The sequence below is a fragment of the Schistocerca nitens genome, chromosome 5 (genome assembly GCF_023898315.1).
Source record: "Schistocerca nitens isolate TAMUIC-IGC-003100 chromosome 5, iqSchNite1.1, whole genome shotgun sequence".
In the NCBI taxonomy this organism is placed as follows: domain Eukaryota; kingdom Metazoa; phylum Arthropoda; class Insecta; order Orthoptera; family Acrididae; genus Schistocerca; species Schistocerca nitens.
In genome coordinates, this window is record NC_064618.1 from 86,352,185 (window position 1) to 86,375,072 (window position 22,888).

Here is a 22,888-nt window from a genome sequence, read left to right on the forward strand (position 1 = left end):
ATGTACTTAAGTTATCTTGTGCATGGTTCTGTCACTTGCATTATAAACATTCTTTCCTTATGTAATATATATCGTGTAAGTGTTTCCTAGTAACACCTTCCACTTCGCACCCTGATTCATTAAGGAATCGAACCCTGGCTAGTTTTACAAGCATCTCAATATTTATGACGGCTTATCTCCTGAACTATGCGTACTACAATGACACAATTTTGCAGGTACATTTAATGGTACATGCGGATACTGTGTGCAAAAAGCGTTGCAAATAGAAGTAGTAGTATCGAAGTGATAAATTAAAATATCATGCCTGATACTGAAGTTTTAATGCACGAATAGAGAAAATATAGTAAGGGATAAAGCGTTTTCCTTTCCTTATTTTGTGAGAGGTATCACTGAAAAATGTTTCGAAAAAGTTTGCAGTTGTATGTGAAGCTTGGTGGAAGTCGTTAAGTGGTATCATTCTCCAATACTGGATGAATATAGTCTCAACAAGTTGCACACTGTTAGTTACATTGCATCGAGACATATACACAGATGGTAACTTTAATAGACTCATTATGTTAGATCTTTAACATAGAATTATATCTCTTTATGAGTAGATTATGACGAATTTTAAATTTTTAAATTCAGTCGATACTTAGATGAAATATTCAAAATCAAATTTTTGTTGGCCCTTTAAGCCAATAGATAAGCAATTTGCATATGGATTTGTGCCCCACTTAGGCGTTCAGTAATATAGATTCGTAGATAAGTGGTTCCACAGGTGGGCTAGTGGACGAATTTGCGTGCTAGACACGTTGCATTCTGTTACGTACAGGTTATATGAATGTAAGTACTAGGCTGAAATTTATGATGAGCTGACGACGCTACCATTTGGTTCTTTGTTATATGTAAGTTTAACATGCGTTACATGTTTTATTCTGTTTCTGATTTGGTATATTTAGAAGTTGTTTCATAATGTCTTGGAAGTTGGAATTGTCCAGTAGCAAATAAATTTGAAAATTTTGCAGCCCATAACGGACATTGTTTACGTTTAAAAATATATCATAGCTGTGGACCCATGTATAAACAAAATTGTAAATCACATTATCTTTCAGTGGGTACTCCTTCTTCTTCCTTTATATCGTCGCTTGACTGTCCAGGTTTCCCCCATATCTGTAAATTGCTTCCAATCGATTATCTTTTTCTGTTCAAGAACGAATAACGGGAAGTATTTATTCCCCTTTGTAGACTCCTGTTTTCGTATCAAAACTCGATTATCTTTTTCTGTTCAAGAACGAATAACGGGAAGTATTTATTCCCCTTTGTAGACTCCTGTTTTCGTATCAAAACTCTCAGATTATCCAATACAGAAATTTATGTGTTGAAGTGTTGTTGCGTAGTGCTCGAACTATTTTCTTATAGTAAAATGCGTGTCTGTGTATTGTGTATTATCAACAAATGTAGCTATAAGACTAGTGAGATTGTCTTAAAGTTTAGGATATGTTGCGCACAAGATCTGCACAGAGTCCTTGTAAACTAGAAATATTTTTTTTATTTATGGTCAACAATTTTTGATTAGATCTTCCAACACAATGAGCACAGCCGATTGCACTCGAAGGAGGAGGCCGCCATGTACTACTATTAGAAGATATTTTTACAGACAGCTACCACTATCTGGGTTCAGTAGCTGCAGCGATTATGGTGGTGGTCGCTAAACTCAGTGGAACACGTGGTGGTGGTTGCCGTGCCCTCCGTGGTCGATGATCTTGTAAATAGTGTGCGTGTGGTGGATCTTCTTCACGTGGTACGGCACTTGGATGATGATGTGGTGGTGCCTGCAACAAGAGCGCCCATGGTGAACGGCTACTGGAGAGCAGAACGAGGTAGTGAAGCTTCCATTAAGGTTCCTTGTGCAGATGTTATTTGACCATGAATGCTTCTCAGATGCTATTAAAATAAAGAAAAGCAAGATATTTGCTACAGATAACATGAACATTCTATGCGAGACGTACCATAGACGAGCTGTTTCTACCGGGCAGAATTACACTCTGGGACCCACTATGTTAACTAACATAGTGATTCTCAGGATGTTCGGTTACTCCGTGGGATTTTGTTTCACTCGGATTGTTTCAGCACGAACAGCGCTGGAAATGTTTTTAGGGCTATTAATTCTTGCTTTTCTTTTGTGTCAGGAACACGCAATAAAGGTTTCAACATGTATAATTCTTCAGGATTAGTAAGATTTTGATGGAGGTTTTCGGGTCAGTAGCCGCTTTCAGACAGGTATGAAATAACTCTTCCTGATCTAGTCAGTTCTTGATGCTTTGTTGCATCACAACAGATGGTAGTGATGAGGCTGTGAAAAACGTAACTGTATGAATTAATTAACAAAAGAAACTGCTCTTCATTTCATTGTGACATGAGCGATTTAGGGTCTTCTAGTGTATCTGATGAGGAGGCTAGAAGCCTCGAAATCGGACATGGTATAATCAAGTCAGGAGCAGTTAACTGTCATCACAGGCGATTATTTTTTCAAATTAAGTGGAAAAGATCTTCAATCGCACACTGTGTTAATGTCTTTAACATAATGAGGATTATTTTTACTAAAAAATTGATAGCAGAAGTGATCTGAATGGCAAAGGTATTCGTCGTGTTCTGGTGCGATAGTTCGCAGTACTTACACTCTATAAGAATGTGACATTCACGAGATATACACTACTGGCCATTAAAATTGCTACATCAAGAAGAAATGCAGCTGATAAACGGGTATTCATTGGACAAATATGTTATACTAGAACTGACATGTGATTACATTTTCACGCAATTTGGGTGCATAGATCCTGAGAAATCAGTACCTAGAACAACCACCTCTGGCCGTAATAACGGCCTTGATACGCCTGGGCATTGCGTCAAACAGAGCTTGGATGGCGTGTACAGGTACAGCTGCCCATGCAGCTTCTACACGATACCACAGTGCATCGAGAGTAGTGACTGGCGTATTGTGACAAGCCAGTTCCTCGGCCACCATTGACCAGACGTTTTCAATTGGTGAGAGATCTGGAGAATGTGCTGGTCAGGGCAGCAGTCGAACATTTTCTGTATCCAGAAAGGCCCGTACAGGACCTGCAACATGCGGTCGTGCATATATCCTGCTGAAATGTAGGGTTTCGCAGGGATCGAATGAAGGGTAGAGCAACGGGTCAAATGGCTCTGAGCACTATGGGACTTAACTTCTAAGGTCATCAGTCCCCTAGAACTTAGAACTACTTAAACCTTGCCCGAGGCAGGATTCTAACCTGCGACCGTAGCGGTCGCGCGGTTCCAGACTGTAGCGCCTTTAACCGCTTGGCCACCACGGGCGGCGAGCAACGGGTTGTAACACATCTGAAATGTAACGTCCACTGTTCAAAGTGCCATCAATGCGAACAAGACGTGACCGAGACGTGTAACCAATGGCACCCCATACCATCACGCCGGGTGATACGCCAGTATGGCGATGACGAATACACGCTTCCAATGTGCGTTCACCGCGATGTCGCCAAACACGGATGCGACCATCATGGTGCTGTAAACAGAACCTGGATTCATCCGAAAAAATGACGTTTTGCCATCGTGCACCCAGGTTCGTCGTTGAGTACACCATCGCAGGCTCTCCTGTCTGTGATGCAGCATCAGTGGTAACCGCAGCCATGGTCCCCGAGCTGATAGTCCATACTGCTGCAAACGTCGTCGAACTGTTCGTGCAGAGGGTTGTTGTCTTGCAAACGTCCCCATCTGTTAACTCAGGGATCGAGACGTGGCTGCAGCCATGCGGATGAGATGCCTGTCATCTCGACTGCTAGTGATACGAGGCCGTTGGTATCCAACACGGCGTTCCGTATTACCCTCCTGAACCCACCGATTCAATATTCTGCTAACAGTCATCGGATCTCGACCAACGCGAGCAGCAATGTCGTGATACCATAGACCGCAATCGCGATAGGCCACAATCCGACCTTTATAAAAGTCGGAAACGTGATGGTACGCATTTATTCTCCTTACACGAGGCATCACAACAACGTTTCACCAGGCAACACCGTTCAACTGCTGTTTGTGTATGAGAAATCGGTTGGAAACTTTCCTCATGTCAGCACGCTGTAGGTGTCGCCACCGGCATCAACCTTGTGTGAATGCTCTGAAAAGCTAATCATTTGCATATCACAGCATCTTCTTCCTGTTGGTTTAATTTCGCGTCTGTAGCACGTCATCTTCGTGGTGTAGCAATTTTAATGGCCAGTAGGGTACTAATTACACTCTGCTGGAGAAATTTTCTATTCAGTCGCAAATTTCGCTTGATAATCCATGCGATTGTTCTTTTGATAGCGAGTGTACGTGCGTTACTGAGTCGAATTCTTTTCGGCAGTCAGGGAGTACGCCATCTGCCTGACTGCCTTGATCCATGGCTTTCAGAGTGTCAAGTGAGAAAAGGGCAAGTTGTGGTTCACACCGTTGATGTTTCTGAATCCATGCTGGTCATTCTGTTCGAGATGTCGGTGCAAGCTGTTGTTCCATCAAGGCGAATTACGTGACGTTGTGCGTGATCTTCATAGTCGTCGGGCACCCTCACGTTTACTCGAATTTACTAGAAAGGAGAGAAATACGTTAGCCCCGAGTACAGGTGTCAAGAGACAAATATGTCAAGAGAGAAGGGGCTGCTAAAATATTATATGGACGAACAATTTGTTTACTGAATCGATGAGAATGACCGCGTAGAAACAGTAGGACGTGCGAATATCGCAGAGAAATGGAAGCTGTTCATTGACAGCTCGAAGAGAAGTGTGTCTTGTTGAGTGATGGTAACGGACTGGCATCTGATCCTGCTGGTCAAAAAAATGGTTCAAATGGCTCTGAGCACTGTTGGACTTAACATCTTAGGTCATCAGTCCCCTAGAACTTAGAACTACTTAAACCTAACTAACCTAAGGACACCACACACATCCATGCCCGAGGCAGGATTCAAACCTGCGACCGTAGCAGTCCCGCGGTTCCGGACTGCAGCGCCTAGAACCGTCCTGCTGATCACCCAGTGAAAATGAATGAAAACGACGTAACAATGAAAAGCAACGCTGCGAATTTTTAATGTGAGAACTCTTGAAGCTTTTTAAGTAAAACAAATGTTATTAATATTCTACAACTTTATTCTTCATGTCTTCATATTTATTTTTCAATCACCCTGGAGACGAGTATATTCCTCCCAACGAGAGACCAGTTTGTTCATACCGTGACTGTAGAACGTTTGACTCTCTTGACACAGCCACAAATTCACTTCTCTTTGCACCGCTCCGTCGCTATCAAAGTTAAGGCATCGAAAGCGTTCTTATGTTTTGGAAATACAATGGGGAAGACGATCGAAGTCAGGGAACCCAAGGCGTCGGATTGTTGCCGATGTCGCAACGCTTGTGTGTGGTCTGGCAGTGCCTTGCTGAAGAAAGGCCTCTTTCTGCAGTTAAAAAGTCGATTACAGCACGCTGGTTCTCTCGCACAATACGTTACTCACCGCGATGTTACACGCTACAATTTTGTGGCCTCTACTGGTAGAGGGCTACAAATATGCATACAGGAAGAAAAAATATGTAGGACGTTAACAACGTTTGTTTTATTTAATAAGCGTCAGGAGTTTTCACGTGAAAAATTCATAGACATTACTTTTAAGCACGTCCTAGTAATTCCGCATAACATAAAGTAATCTAGTCAGAGCCGGAATGTTCGTGGTGACGCGAAGGTAAAATGGATGCCATTGGGTAAATAGAGAGAGTACACAAAGTATTCTTGTTATACATAGCTATGGAACATCTGTGCAACGGAAGAAGACTACAGAAGAAGAAAATGGCCTGCGAGGGTCTACATGACATGTTGGCGACAAGAATATTACGGACGAGCCTCATTCTGACCGCAATAAAATACTATCCTTCCCCCTTCGTCCGGCATATCAACCATATCAAGCCAGGCCTGTGAATCAGTTCGTGTAAGCTCTGGGAAAAAATGGTGCTTGCTGCGACCATGGCCGCTCGATATTTCCTACAGTGATGCACGAGAATTTAAAATCCGGCATTTTTGATGGCCCTCAATTAAGCCTTTGATGAAAAACAATATTTTTTGGAAAACATGAATAACTTGGAAATATTTCTGAAATGACAACATTTTTCATATTTATTTGTAATTAGTATTTTCCACACTATTGACCAGTTTCGACTATTACGCCGTATCAAGCGGTAGTTGATGTACTTGAGCACGTGCTACGAAGCTGTCCAGACATCAGCATATGGGAGACAAATATAGAACTTAGGGCAAGTAACCATATGTACAACTGTTATAAACACAATAGCTGAAACGAGAACACTACCCAGCGTTAGTCAGTTGTGATAAAATGAACTGGCCTGCCGAGGTGGCCGAGCGGTTCTAGGCGCTACAGTCGGGAACCGCGCGACCGCTACGGTCGCAAGTTCGAATCCTGCCTCGGGCATGGGTGTGTGTGATGTCCTTAGGTTAGTTAGGTTTAAGTAGTTCTAAGTTCTAGGGGACTGATGACTTCAGAAGTTAAGTCCCATAATGCTCAGAGCCATTTGAACCATAAAATGAACTAACATAGGAATCAACTGGCGCTTGGGAGTATTTTCGTCTCAGCTATTACTTTGAAATTAATTTTGCACCAATAGTACACATGACTACTTGTAAGTATAATGGCTGTTATTTCAGCAGCTTCCTGACTGGTGTGATGCCAATCCTTTCATCTTAGAGTAGCACTTGCAGCCTACGTGCTCAATTATTTGTTGGATGTATTCCAATATTTGCCTTGCCCCACATTTTCCACACTCTACAGCTCCTTCAAGTGCCGTGGAAGTTAAATCCTTGATATCTTAACACATGTGCTACCATCCTGTCTCTTCTTCTGGTCAACATGTTTCGCATGTTGCTCTCCTCGACGATTCTGCGCAGAACACAACTCATTTCTTTTCTTCTCAGTCCACCTGTTTTCAACCTCCTTCTGTAGTACCAAATTTGGAACGTTTCGATTCTCTTCTTTTCCGAATTTCCCTCATTCCGCGATTCGCTTGCATACAATGCTGTGCTCCAAATGTACATTCTCAGAAATTTCTTCCTTAAATGAAAGCCGTTGTTCGATACTAGCGGACTTCTTTTGGTCGGGAATGAAGTTTTGCCTTTGTCACTCTGCTTTTTATGTATTTCTTGTTTTGTCCGTTGTGTGTGATTTACTCCAAAGGTAGTAAAAGTCCTTCACTCCGTGTAACTCGTGGTCCAAATTTTGATAGGTTGGTCGCTAATCTCATTTCTGATACTCCTCATACTTTCACCGCTTTTCGGTTTACTCTCAATCCGCAGAGTGTAGTCACTAGTTTGTTCGTTCCATTCAACAGGCCATCCAATACTGCCTCAGATTCAGTATGTCATCACAGAATATTATCAATGATACCCTTTGACCCTGAAAATTAATCACATTTCTGGAACTTATTTTTTATTTCCGTCATCGCCTTTCCGACGTTCAAGTTGAACTTTAGGGCAGATAAGCTACGTCATACCTTAAAATCTTTTTAATCAGATCACTTCTATGTTAGCTGCTTTGTACGTTCAAGTACATCTGACTGTTGTTTAAAGACGTACAAATTGTTGTTCTTGTACGTACTGTGTACAATACGTCTTCCACTAGGGGTTCTACCTATTTCTACCTATTTTTGTGTCCTGAACGGGGTGATTTCAACAGAAACAAGCGTAACTTCATGTGTGCCCCAGGGCAGCGTTATAGGTCGGCTGCTTTTTACGATTTACATAAACGATCACGTTGATGGTATTGACAGCGGCATTAGACTGTTTGCCGATGACGTTATAGTCTACAGGAAAGTAGTAACACACGAAAGTTGTGAACAAATCAATGAGAATTTGCAGAATATAAATGCGTGGTGTAATGACTGGCAGTTATCTCTCAATATTAGAAAGTGTAACCTACTGCGTATAACAAGGCGAAAATCCCCATTAATGTAAGAGTACAAAATATATGCCCACTCTTTGGAAGCGGTAACATCAGTTAAGTATCTGGGTGTGACTGTTCGAAATGATCTCAAAATAAATGATCACATTACACAAGTAACGGGCAGGACGAACTCTAGCTTGCGTTTTATTGGTAGAATCCTGAAGCCATGCAGTCCTTCAACAAAGGAAATTGCTTACAATACGTTAGTTCGTCCAGTATTGTTCATCTGTATGGGGCCCTTACCAGTTGGGTCTGATTCAAGAGATTGGGACCCAAAGAAGAGCGGCAAGATTCGTGACTGGTACATTTAGCCATCGCGAGAGCGTTACAAATCCCATAGAAAGTCTAAAGTGGGACACACTTGCAGATATACGACTCGCTAAACGGAGGGAGCTGCTCACTAAATTCCGAAATCCAATCTTCACCGAAGATGTAGAGCATATATTATCACAACCAACTTTCAAATCGCGCAATGATCGCCATTCAAAGATAAATTATAGCTCGTACTGAGGCGTTCAGTCGTTTTTCCCTCGCGCGATCCGTGAGTGGAATAGATGGAGGAAGTATGACTTTGGCGCGATTTGTGCCCTCCGCCACAAACCACTTGGTGGCTAGCGGAGTATATATGTAGATGTAGATTTTCACTTTTCATTTTTCATTGTCCAACTGTTTTTCTCCAGTTCGACAAATCCAGTTAAAGTGTCTTGGTTTTTCTTATGTCTCTCAGTGTAAGAGCTTGCTCTCTGATGTCTTTACCTTCACTACAGCAAAACTGATAGTGCTCTTACTTCTCTTTTCTATTATTCTGTGTATTATTGAGTTTAGGAATAGATTTTCTTCTCACTGCGAAAATGACCTACAATATTATTATCTACAGCTTGGAAGCATAAGCTGTTAGCTGAATATACCGTAGTTCTCGCATCATGTCTGCTCATAGTAGCTGCGGGATTGTGCGCATGATATCTTACTGAAAGTCTGATGGTATGTCTCCATATTCATACATTTTGCAAGCAGAGTTGAATAGCCGTTGGCTGCCATTTTCCCGAACGATTTTAGAAGTCTCTTAAGGCATACTAGCCAAAAAAAGGCCAATGGTGTAAAATGAACACTAGTTACTGCCTCTAGATTACGGGTTCCTGGGTTCGATTCTCGGCCGGGAGAGTTCCTTAGCTCTGGGACTGGGTAATTGTGTTCTCATCATCACTTCCTCTCATCTTCACCTACATGCAAGTCGACCAAGTGGTGTCAAACAGAAAGACTTGCAGCAGGCCGCCGAACGACGCCGGGCGTGTATTCCGGCCAATAATACCACGCCATCATTTTCACAGTGTAAGGCGGAAAATATTGTCGCTTCAGAAATTTTGTGAGATTGTGGTAGGCCTACCTGCCTGAAGAAAAGTAACCTTGCAGAAAGATGCTTGGTGAACTTTTTCGTAATGTAGTGAGGAACCTACTTGGTAACATATGGGCAAGCAAGTACGAGGTTTTAGATGAAGCACTGCTGATGTCAACGCAACGGCTACGCAATATGACTGCCTCAAGCTTGGTAAAGACAGTATTTTATTGGTTGTCGCACTTTTTGTGCCCTTATAAGTGTCAAATAATGTCTTACTTTGAAATGCGAGACAATAATCACTAGTCACAATTTCTGCACTACAGATACTAGTACTGCTGCCATGTGATTGCGCCTGTAACGCTCTAGACTTAACGTCTTAATAGGTTCCTTGAAAAGTCGTGACATCTGGGAACTTAAAAGAGTCTGTAACATAGTAAAATAGTGTTTGGGTCAAACAAACATAGTTTATGGATTAACAACATAGTTTATTAACGCGATAACAAATCTAAGAAAGTCTTTTCTTTTTGACGAAAATATTCGACATCCCGCAATAGGTGCCGCAGCCCACTACAGGACTGTCACTTCCCCGCCCTGTATCACAGAATTCGTAAAGTAAGGATTGCGTGACGTTACTCATAGACTTAAAAAAGATTCACAGTGTGACTGATGTTAACCCGCTTTCTGAAAGAATTAGATCTGTACACTAATGCATGAACAATCGTTCAATAAACCCATTGAAAACAACCTGTAAAATAAATTATGGGGAACAGATTGTGGATAGCTTTGAACTCAAGACAGAAGTGTTGCGAGTATCTTAACTCTCATCTTTAGTTTTGTTCTAGAGAGTGTTATTTACGAGTGTTGCAAAAGATGGAGTAGAGAATGTATTGAGTATGTGTACAGATTACATTATAATAACAGTAATCTGACAATACATTATTTACCTTGGACAAATGATGTTGTGAATTTTTCAGGTTATCTTGACACAGCTGCTAAATAGTTTACTTCAGAAAGAACTACAAGTTTAGACCCCGAATATCAGTTTAGAAAACAGTCTGGAAAGTTCAGTAAGTCAATATCCAGGGGCCTAATGGTAAAGTAGTGAGTAATGGAACCGGTAGAAAGGTCTAAGTATGTAAGAAGTCAGATGGAGCCCAAAAACACTAAGAAAGAGGCTCTTAAGGCAACTGTCAACAAGATGGAAATGAAGTATGTGCTGTGTTGAGACCTTGCACTCACTCAGCGAGCAACCAACAACACAGACAGGTTATGTGAGCGTGGACTTCACAGGCGACATTTCTTAAGAGATCTGAGAAGGGATGGCTAGCCTTCCGTGCCGGCCGTTGTGGCCGAGCGGTTCTAGGCGCTTCAGTCTGGAACAGCGCTGCTGCTACGGTCGCAGGTTCGAATCCTGCCTCGAACATGGATGTTTGTGTTGTCCGTATGTTAATTAGGTTTAAATTGTTCTAAGTCTAGGGGACTGATGACCTCAGATGGTAAGTCCCATAGCGCTTAGAGCCATTTGAACCATTTTTTGCTGGCCTTCCGTGTCACCACCAGGCAGCAACCCAAGTGCCGCCCGAGGTCACTGGCCCCACAGACATTTTCTCCTCCACTGGTTATGTGATCAAAAGTAGTATCTACAGTATCTGGTGACAGGGCTACCAGTTCGCTCTGATGAGTGTTTCCTGGGACAGGCACCGATTGCAAAAGCGTTCGCACAATCAAGATCTCACTCTGGAGCCATTGCTACGACGCCACTGCTGTCCATGTCAACCTTTGGCTCCAGGAGCTGCCAGCTATGGATCTCCTCCATCTGTGGCCTCTACACTTAAGAAACGTGGCCGCCGACGCTGTGAGCAGCAATTGGACGTCATAACATTTGTCTTTGTTTTTCATCAGCAATACACCGCATATAAAGTTTCGTGTGTCACTGTGGGGCTTTCTCGTGCATGTCCCTTCAAGACTTCAACTTCCGGACGTCCCTTCCGGACTTTGACTGTGCCCTTGCTTATTGCATGGATATTAGATTTCTGGACTTTCAATTTACTGTGACTTCTTAGGCCCTCAGCCTTCTGACATTATTATTGTTATTTAAAATTCAAGAAGTGAATTGTCTTCAGTTATTATGTTCCAGACTAGCTCCTATCGGAGAAGATTGTTTACGTGTGTTACCATAAATTTAACGCTCACTTTATACCTGGGTATTTTTCCGGCGCCGCCTTCGTTGGACATATCAGTACCACCACACAAAAGATGTTTATAACAAATAATCAGTGTCCACAGCGCCAAGCTCATACTATGCAGTACAGTAACGATGAGTCTGAGTGAGATACTGAATCTAGTCGAAAAAGAGATTCATGTGGCAGAAGATACATGTGAATAAAGTAACAAGCATAATTCGGAGGAAGAGTTTCTTCTATAGTCATAAATGAAATCGTTCCTATCGACTCGTAGTCTAACTTTTGAATCATAAAACCGGAAAATACTCTTTCGGAGAAATAGAAGAACTAGAACATAGTATCTTGAAGCATTGCTCTCTAAAGAAAAGAATTTCCACCCAAAAGGTAAGAAAAAGAGCAGTGAGACGTGAACCATGGAATACAAGGGGGCACACCGAAGGAGAAGGCGAGAATACTGGGAGAAAGAGCTGAAAGCAGAACGGAATGGGAGGTGATCGATTGATATGTTTTCCGTAACTGGCCGTAGCGTAAACATGAAAATTGTACGAAGATGGTACTCTGGATGAATATAAAATGTCCTTTGTGTTGTTTATGCTACATTTGTGGAGGTACTTACTTTTTGCCACCACCGTAACCGCCGCAAAGACAGACCATGGCACCAGCCAACAGCAGCGCCAACACGCGCACCTGAAGACAGAGGCAAGCATCAAGTTCGAAACGCCATCCTAATATATCTTTATTTTCCTTATTTTTACAACTTTTGGCATGGCTCAAGAATTGATAGAAACACATTAAAGATATGAGAGAGTTCTTCACTGTATGAGTCACATATTTCAGTTTCCAGGGAACGCAAATTACAGCATAAATGATGAATCGCTTTGTAAAAACTAAAGCTGCATTGGAACCAAAAGGATAAGGTTAATCACGGAAAGAGGGAAACTAAGAGCGATAACTAATGATTAATTTTAAATAATCGTAACGATTTCCTCACAAACAGGCGATTCAAGTACAGAAAAAGACTACTCGATTTCCAACAGACGTTTGCTTAAAGAGAACGAAAAGCATTGGTTTAGACATACAGTGCCCTTGTAGCGTTACATTTTCGTTGGGACCAAGTGCTAAAAGTCTCATACGCAACGTAAGGGCTGTTTGCTTATATTTAATGTTAGGGGGGAGTGCTCCTATCTGAGGATAAAAAAAGGCGAATAAGCAAAATTTTGGCATGCGAACATGCTAACGCTCATTTTAACATGCAACTCATCTCTCGCTCCCACAAGCTCCTCTGTGACTGTAATTCGCTCACACCCACTAGTTCATCGCTGTAACTCGTTCATACCTATCCACTCCCGCTTGCCCATTCTCACTCACTCATTCAGGCCAACTCATTGTCATTATCTCTCTGTGTCTCTCTAACTGCCACTGTCTCCTGTCTCTCAGCCACGTTCTCCTTCGTTCAGTCCTACTACTGTTGTCTCCTCTCACTGTCACTGTCTCCCTCTTGCTCTCTCTTACTGCTCCTATACAATTCATTTCTTTCCACTAGTGCCGATTCTTCTCTCCGTCACTCTCTCTTGCTCCTTGTGAGTGTCAAAGACTCTGTCTCTCACTATCACTGGCTCTCACTCAGTTTCACTTTCTCCTTCTCTTTCGTTCTCTCCCACTGCCATTCACTCATTCACTCTTTTCCTAGCAATGTTTTATCACTGTCAAGTATGTTCCATTACCTACTGGTACCTACTCTGTAGGAATCAGCATGGGTTTCGAAAAAGACGGTCGTTTGAAACCCAGCTCGCGCTATTCGTCCACGAGACTCAGAGGGCCATAGTCACGGGTTCCCAGGTAGATGCCGTGTTTCTTGACTTCCGCAAGGCGTTTGATACAGTTCCCCCACAGTAGTTTAATGAACAAAGCATATGGATTATCAGACCAATTTTATGATTGGATTGGAGAGTTCCTAGATAACAGAACGCAGCATGTCATTCTCAATGGAGAGAAGTCTTCCGAAGTAAGAGTGATTTCAGGTGTGCCACAGGGGGGTGTCGTAGGACCGTTGCTATTCACAATGTACATAAATGACCTTGTGGATAACATCGGAAGTTCACTGAGGCTTTTTGCGGATGATGCTGTAGTATACCGAGAGGTTGTAACAATGGAAAATTGTACTGAAATGCAGGAGCATCTGCAACGAATTGACGCATGGTGCAGGGAATGGCCATTGAATCTCAATGTGGACAAGTGTAATGTGCTGCGAATACATAGAAAGAAAGATCCTTTATCATTTAGCTATAATATAGCAGGTCAGCAACTGGAAGCAGTTAATTGTATAAATTATCTGGGAGTAGGCATTAGGAGTGATTTAAAATGGCACGACCATATGAAATTAATCGTCGGTAAAGCAGATGCCAGACTGATATTCATTGGAAGAATACTAAGGAAATGCAGTCCGAAAACAAATGAAGTAGGTAACAGTACACTTGTTCGGCCACTGCTTGAATACTGCTCACTGGTGTGGGATCCGTACCAGATAGGGTTGATAGAAGAGATAGAGAAGATCCAAAGGAGAGCAGCGCGCATCGTTATAGGATGATTTAGTAATCGCGAAAGCGTTACAGAGATGAAATATAAACTCCAGTGGAAGACTCTGCATGAGAGTCGCTCAGTAGCTCGGTACGGGCTTTTGTTGAAGTTTCCAGAACATACCTTCACCGATGAGTCAAGCAGTATATGGCTCCATCATACGTATATCTGCGAAGAGACCATGAGGATAAAATCAGAGAGATTAGAGCCCACACATAGGCATACCGACAATCTTTGTTTCCACAAACGGTACGAGAATGCAATAGAAGGGAGAACTGATAGAGGTACTCAACGTACCCTCCGCCACACACCGTCAGGTGGCTTGTGGAGTATGGATGTAGATGTAGATGTAGATGTAATTTTTTTCTCTCACACCTCACACCTCCATTGTCTTCTGCTTTCTTTCTATACCACAACCAATGGCTACTGTCTTCCAGTATTTGTTACTTTTCCCTCTGTTTGCCACTGCCACTGTGTCTGCCACAGCGTTAAAAAGTGCGAATATGTTCACACGTCAAGACGAGAAAAATTTTAAGATTGGTGAGGAAGGCAGAATGAGGCAACTGGTACCCCACTTTTCAGTCAGAGCTATTAAACGGGAGCTTATTCATCTTTTTTATGCATTATTAGGAGCACTTTTCTCATTTTTATGCTGGTTTCTTTTTCTTCCCTGCTACAAAAGGTCATGTCACTCACACGAAAACAAATTCATGGGACAGCAAAATTGTGATAGTTTACTTAGTGGAATTTAAAAAATGCAAAACTAATTTTCACCTCAGACTGGATTTTACGCAGACAAAAATTTAGCATTATAAGGGGCTTAGTTTGTGCTGTTGCCCCGGATGATGATTACACGAATATTTTGTCAGTATTTGTAAGCGGTGGGTCCTTGAGGTACGGCACTATGCGAATACCGAGAAGTAAGTTTAAATATTTTTACTAACAAAGGAGGATTGTAAAACACGCACGCTACGTGCGCCCATCATCACTGTGTGTGACATTCTACGCGTGTGACATTTTACGCGTACAAGTAGGATAACTTTGAACCTCTCTGTCTCGGAAACGAACAAAGATGACAAGTTTGAAGGCTGTTCCAGATCAGAATCTTAGGAATATATAGCAAAAATTATTGCCATTTTCTCTGCGTAGCCATCTTGGAATCGGCGGCTCGGTTTTGGTATCCAAAAACCATGTTTTTATGGTGTTTTTCGATAGTGGATAAAGATTTTTGGTAACCGGAAGATCGGAGTTCTGTTTCAACGTCTAGAGAATATACCTTTAAAATCCGACCAATTATCTGCTGTTAGTTGTTTAGATATCCTATGCTGACACCGAAAAAAGGGGGGAAACACATTTGTCGAGTTTTCTCAGGAACCGCCCATGAACCAAAAAGTGTCTACGTTAGCGCATTAAGGCGCACTGTAGGAGGTGTCTAATCCAAAAACAACTAACCGATTTGTTTCATTTGCCTAAGCTGGAGGAAGTAATATTCCAGCTTAGACTGTAAGCCTACTATAGGATAGTTACAGCAAGGCGATCCTTCTGATGACTATACAAATGGTCCCTAGCCCAAGGGTTGTCCAAAGCACTTGACCCTACCTTTCTGTCGATAACAGAAACAGAGGTACGAACCCTACATAATTCCATTTTTACATGTGGCGTTTCGGAACATACCGATTAGCACCCAAAAACGAAATTGTACAAATGCAAGATCATCGACTAAGTTTTTATAAAGCCATAGAAATCATAGTTTTGATTGGTTAGTCGCTTGACTGTGGGTGAAAGCAATGAACAATGACATCGAAAATCGTTGCTCTCGTCAGTTGCGAAGTTCACGCTATTAATCGATTTCTGTGTGCATAAGAATCTACAGCTGCTGTTATTTATCTAAAATTGAACCAAACCTACATGAATGAACTCAGCAGACTGAGGCGTGCCACCAAAAATCGGGAAAGTGTCGACCGAAATAGTCTCCCTCCACGACAACACGTATCGACACTCCGCTGCCCGAACAAGCATAAGGTTCTTCTTGCAGCTGAGGCAGTAGCTTGACGGACGATACTTAGAAGAGGACGAGTAACTCAAGACCGCCTCCATCAGCTGGTTCAATTTCCAGGTGGATAACTTCCATGCAAACGGCTGAAGAAACCAGTGCAATGCTACGGAAATGTTTACAATGAACGGCGATTATGTGCAAAAGTAAAGTAGGTTTGTAGACACTGAAATCTCCATTAAATTCTTTCCCTAAAAACATTACTTTTATGACTTTTCGAATACGCATCGTAGTATCTCAGTGATGATTCCAATGAAATACCATAGATGACATTTGGACACTGTTTTGCCGGCTAGAATCGTCATTATGCGCCTTGAAATAAGTCACACACCTTACAGTATGAAAGGGAAGGTTGTGCCACAATGCGTCATTTCATGGCTTTGGTAACAGGGGTAAAATGAATCGACGCAATTTCTTTTAACAGCACGAGCTTCGGCGTCTATTTCACGTACTGTTCCGGAAAGGCACATCGAGAACAGAGTGCGTCTCCACCATAACACAGTTTGATTGAAAAACATCGAGCACTGGGTATACTTACTCACTGATTACAATAAAACATTTCAGAAGTTAAGCAGAATCAAATTATTTCAAGTCTTACTGTTCAAATGTTTTTGTCAGCAGTAAGTAAGACGAATACAAAGTTTGTGTGACATAATATATACGACGCAACCTGAAATAGCCCAAGAACTTAGATAAGGGTGTCCTTTATCATCTCCTCAGTTAAATTTATATGTTGTTGAAAATAATAACACCACACAAGACACAATGCTCTCTGCCGGCGACCGAGTGATTTTATCTGTAACCGGAGGAGATCTGCGTGCACCTGCTCATGAAACTAGCAAATGAGTGGGGGAGAGTGTTCTCCCTTCCAACACATTCAGACTTATTTTCAGGCTTATGCCTCTAGCTGTGCCAGTAATAAAAATTTTAAATGTATTTTCTTATTCCACGTTTAATGATGGTATTCAATTTTTTGTGCTGCACTATTCTTCTAAAATTATAAAATTACTCCAGGAAAGTAAGGCTTTTCCAAAAAAAAAAATCCAAGGTGCAGCGTGGTCATGTACGAAGAAGCAAATATTCCATTGAAATTGAAAGATGTTGCTGTCGAGAAAACATTGTCAGTATTGTATTTAATGGGCTACCTGTTACATGATTACTTTACCACAAATCAACATTCAGTAAATGAGATCAAATCAAACAGAAGTATTATCAGAAACGAGCTACAAGTGAAATACACACTGTAACAGAATCCATTGGAAAATAATAGAAATTCTAATTTTCAATACAGATAAAATTCTTAAGATGTTAAGGAAACTTAATTTATTTGCAAATATCACAAGTTGCTTGATAAAGGCTTCCTTCCATCTCAAGGTTCAAGACGGTACACGGCCGACGAAGTATGACTCAGCTGTCCAAACGTTATATAACTGGTAAAAAAAATTGTAGAATTTTACTTGCCATAAAATTCTGTTATTGTTTTGTATTGCGCAGCACTTAAATGTGTAGAGCTCCTCGAGATGTTTACAGATGCGGCACAAACCACAACCTCATATCTCTCTCTCTCTCTCTCTCTCTCGAAAAAAAAAAAAAAAAAAAAAAAAAGAGGAGGGGGGATGAGTGTGAAATGTGGGAAACTATTTACGGCGTTTTCCAGTGCATAATCCTTCATGTGATTCTAAAGTCCATCATTAGCTTGAAACACTTATCAGGAAGCATCATGTATTCATAAGAACACTGTCCCCCAAGTACGACACTTCTTCCTCTACACTCTAATATATTCAGGTCAGAAACATCAGATCGTTTAGAGGTTATGAACGAGTTAGGGCCAAAATAGTCATTAAGGACAGAGTAGCAAAATACATTAGCAAGCTCCTGTATCTTGGGTGTAACAGTAGTCGTTTATCAAATGATGATGTGAGCCGAGAAGCACAGGAATATCTGTGTGACACAAACGGTGTTATCTAGATAGGAGAAAAGATACATTGCTTCAAGTTTGTAAGGCAATGGCGATAGTAACGTTCTTTTGTGGACGTTAGTGTAACACATTTACTAAATAACAAATCAAATGATACAATGTACAGTGATGAGATTTATGAGAGCAGTAGCTGACTAGACATTACTTAACAAGAAAAGAACTGAAGATATCAGAAAGAATTAAATATATTTAACTTGAATGAAGAAATAGTGAAACTCAGGAACAACTGCAAAGAATATGTAACAAGTAATCAACAAACAAGAAGACTGAAGCCACTGCTGAATTATAAGTCAAAACAAGGAGAAAGATCGGTTGGCTGAAGGAGAGATGGAGGAAGAAAAATGTTTGAAGGCGTTGCAAGACTGACAAGGCTGAATTCTTCGTGCTAATTGCTTGTATCTAGTGGACATGTTTCCAATATTTGTTCATTATCAAATCCGGGAGATTGAAATAAATGCGCGAATCTGCCTCTGAGGCTGCTGATAATGAACTCAAAGTGTCCAGTGCTAAAGCGTCGAGTGCACGCTGACAAGCGATGCGCCACGAAACGACATCAAGAAGGCGCTGACCCGCACACTGACGGAGAGTGTGCAGCGCTTCGACCATAAATATAACAGACTGGCCCTGACGTCATTTTCATGGGTCCAACATCTCTGGGCTAAAGTCACGTGAATGTTAGCAAAACATGGTTGTTTCGTGTTGCGCTTATGGCTGTACTCAGCGTTTTGTCGGGGGAAATGGCATTACATTTCACGTGTAAGTTTTTCTATGATAGTGCAGATGCGTTTATTGAAATCTGCTGAAGTGACTTTCATATGTTTTTACACTTGAAATGGAGTATCACGTAAATTAAAGTGTTGAAAGTGATGCCTGTAAAGTCAGACTCATATTACATTTTGGAAAGTATCTGTGATAATTCAGTTACAGAAGTAAGTATAACTGTTTCTCGTTCCTACACATAGGTTCCCTAAGGCTCAAAACCGAAGGCAGCTTTGGATACAGGCCCTGAAACGGAAAAACTTTAAGCCATCTGCAGATACGCGCCTTTTTGTATATACAAGTGAGATTATAATAAGGTAAGAGCACCTATAGTCGACACGTGAAGAGAATTTTTTTCTAGCTTCTAATACTATTAAATAAATGTAGGCTCCAAAATTATTTTGTAAAACTTCAGAGTCTCACCTTTCACTTAAAATATCATTTTTTAAACTGATAGTTTAAACTTTTGTAAAAATAGTAGGAACTGAACTTTGAAGTGCACCTAATATTTATTGACCTGCTCCTAAAGTCGACAATTTTGGCAACCATAGTTGACATAATTCCCACATCCCATTTTCTTTTATAAGTGACTAGAGCTCAAAACGCGGCGAATCCAATGTTTAAAGTTTTGACAAGAGCCCCTCTTACTGTTTAAAAGAATTTTAACGACATTTTAATTTAATTGATAGTTTATAGTAATTTCGTCCCGCTGCCCACCAGAGGGGCGTTCGATGTATTTGTTAGATTTTATAAATGGTACTGTGAACAAATCCAAGTGAAATGTAGTTCTGACATAATTTTTCGCAAATAAAAAAGAAATTTTGGTTGGAAGCGTTTGGCAGTATATGGGAAATGTGGGTAAAATACGATACAAACATAGGATGGCAGACTGCTGATTTGAAATCCCGCCACGTTTTGCCAACAGTCACGTGGTTTATGTTGGAGCCACACCAGCCCTATAGCTTCTGCACCCAGACTTCGAGAGCATCAGTACTGAGAAAAAGGAAGATGATACTTAGCCTGCGTTCTACAAGTAGTAATACTGAATAAAGTAATTGCATTTAGCAGACACAGGAAGCTCAGCAAGCAGCTTCATAATGACAAGATTACTTTTCTTTCATTTTTAGAAATGAAGAGTTCCTTTAGTTTGAAAGTGTTTTGTAGAGTTCATTTTGTATTCCTGCCACCGGCCATCGTAACTTCTTCCGTTTCTCTGTCGGTGCTGAATCCCACAGTAGCGGACACAACACCAAGATCGAAATACACCTAGTATAAGAACAAGAAGTATAAATTTCAGTTAAGAAAGTGAAGGAGATGGTATTTAATGAGTTCATGGGTGCTGTAACATTAGGGTCATTCAAAGAATCTATAAAACGAGAGTGTCATGATGTAAAAAACAAAACGCTGCAACATTTACGTTTTTCCATCTACAGCACGATACATTTCTAAATACTAAACAACAATTATTTTACATTCAATGGTAACACAGATCAAAAACGAGATGGGCTAGCCGTGGCCTCATCCATATCTGGCACGATTGCAGACATTTTCATTAATCAGCTACAACAGAAAATAGTCAGCAACCAGGAACTCTAATCAAAAACTAGTGTATTACAAAAGACAGATAGACGACACGTTAATTTTAGTCGAAGGTCACACCAGTAACACCAGTAACATCATTAACTTGTTCAGTAACGTAAACAAGAAAATAAATTCCAGAGCTGTATACCAGATAATTAGTAGGTTTAATTTCCTGAATTTGTGCAAGGAAAATCACAATTGGCTCAATGTCAAGATATAAAGGAAAAAAAATATCTTTCAGCACCACAGTCCCTGCCACATCACGTCACGCAGATACACCCAAAAAGTTTTCAAAAGAAACGATAGTAGTCAAAACAAACAAAGTTTCCTTGAACAAAGAAAAAAGGGATAACCAGTTGGCCACCTTTAAGCAAACTGTAATGCCCAATGATTTCCCCAGCTTAATTACTCAATGATAGACAAAATGCAGAAAGAAAATGAAATGACTGGTTCTATGGAAGAAACTACATATACGGATACAATTGAACTGGTTTCCAGAATACCTTTTGTAAGTAATATTTGCCCTTTCCCCACTCCCCCCCAAAAAGCAAACCTACTTAGATCACAAAAAGGGAAATTAGCTTTCTCCACAAACAACAAACTACAACAGAAGTTAGTTCACATCTTAAACAATAAGACTCAGGAATACACAAAATCACATGTAAAACGTGCTAACCTGTTACATAGGGCAGTCTGGCAGGAACTTTCATACTACATACATCGAACAGATCAGCTGTTGGAAACACAACCAATTCACAAAATCAGCCATAGCAACCCAGATACGAGTAAAAAAATCATTTGAAGAAGATATTTTAAGATACTCCATGATTTGTTAGTAGCACATACAATGGATTAATGGTGGAGCTGCTTATCTTTGTACACCACAAAATGCAAGGAGAAAAAATTCTCACTCATAATTCAGATGGTGAATCAATTAATTTCTTCAAATATCTCTACTGTATGTAACAACTACAGAAAATCCAAAAATATATTCATTCCTTCCTACACTGCACTCAATATTTGCAAAAAAATATTATATAATAGAATATAAATCATAATCGATAATTTAAATAGTAGTGTTAGGACAGAAGTCATAATTGGCAAATTATTCTAAATAATGTAATTTAACAGACTGTAATTAAACTCTTTAGGGACCCAAAATGTCGTAATACATTTGTAACATAATTTGATTTCACAGAAATAAACCACGTGAGTGATGGTTTGCGTGTGTGTGGATTTATGTACAATGAAAGAGGCGCACTACTTATTGGTAGACAGACAAGAAATAGTAGTTTCTAACATCAACACGTTGGAAAAACACAAAATTTATGTTTTTCCATTTTCTGATTGCAGTAGAAACACAAAAAATACAACTGCAGTACAAGAGAATCTGAACAACACACGCAAACATAATATACTAATGTAAATATTTGCACTTGTTAATGGGACTCATTTCTCGAAACGCAGCGTCCTATACATGAAAAAAACTTATCTCCTGCAGTGTTTCAGCACTGACTTTCAAACAACATGAGTGTCTACCTCGTTGGTTGTACATTCAGGAATCCCGCAATGTGCTCGGCACATAGTTTGTTAAACGTATGCAAGTCTGTTTCTTGTTAGCAGCATATGCGGAACACCGATGTTATGAGACACTCTTCTTCGTCTGAGACGTGTGATAGTTGGCAAACAACTGACACCTGCAGTGGCAACGGTGGAAATAGATGGTGACGTCTCTTACCAGGGCGGTGATCTGCATTGCTGGAGCCGGTGCTGTTACGAAACGAAACGCCCTGAAGAACGGGCGCCGCTTTTATAGCACCTCCCGACGCGTTTCCGCCTTTCTTCCGCCATCTGTTCTCCTGTTTCCCTCTCTCCTAGGCTTTCTATTATAACCGTCTCGGCAGCTAGCCAGCGTAACTGATGCATTCTCCTGACTCATGGGCTGCCAGTTTCTTTGTGCATATAGAGAAAGCTGTGCTAGCCACTTAGGTTTTGTATTCCACGGTCCGAGTCTCCTCGAAAGCCGAAACCCGCGGAAGATAATAGCTGTGGAGCGCGGATGCTGCTAATAGATTTGATGTATCAAGCACCACACCCTTAGTACCTTCTGCAACGGTGATTCAAATGAAAACCTTAACAATGCCGTCAAATTGTTGAAAGTTATACCATCGATTTGGTAGTTTGCAGCACCTGTCAGTCACTATTTCGACAAATGACCAACAGTTGGCAGCCTGTTGTTGCGTCGAGGATATGGAATTTGTGTCAGTGGGAATATGGCCGCCCCACGTCGACTTGCACCTCTCTGGAGCAGCTATTTTTGCGCGTTTTCTGAATAGTTAAGACGTTAAATCTGTGGATGAAAGCATTATGCGGTGCTTTGTGTGTGTTCCTTCAACCAGTATAATGGGTGACAGTT

At 41.0% G+C, this 22,888-nt stretch overlaps 1 long non-coding RNA gene across 1 annotated transcript; it reads right to left on the reverse strand.

Moving 5' to 3' along the window:
- Positions 1 to 1,508: 1,508 nt before the first annotated feature.
- LOC126260244 (uncharacterized) lies at positions 1,509 to 22,290 on the reverse strand. The gene is made up of 3 exons (XR_007546633.1): positions 22,211 to 22,290; positions 12,141 to 12,211; positions 1,509 to 1,814 (listed from the first exon to the last, which is right to left on the reverse strand). It is a non-coding gene; the product is annotated as an uncharacterized LOC126260244 (long non-coding RNA).
- Positions 22,291 to 22,888: the final 598 nt, after the last annotated feature.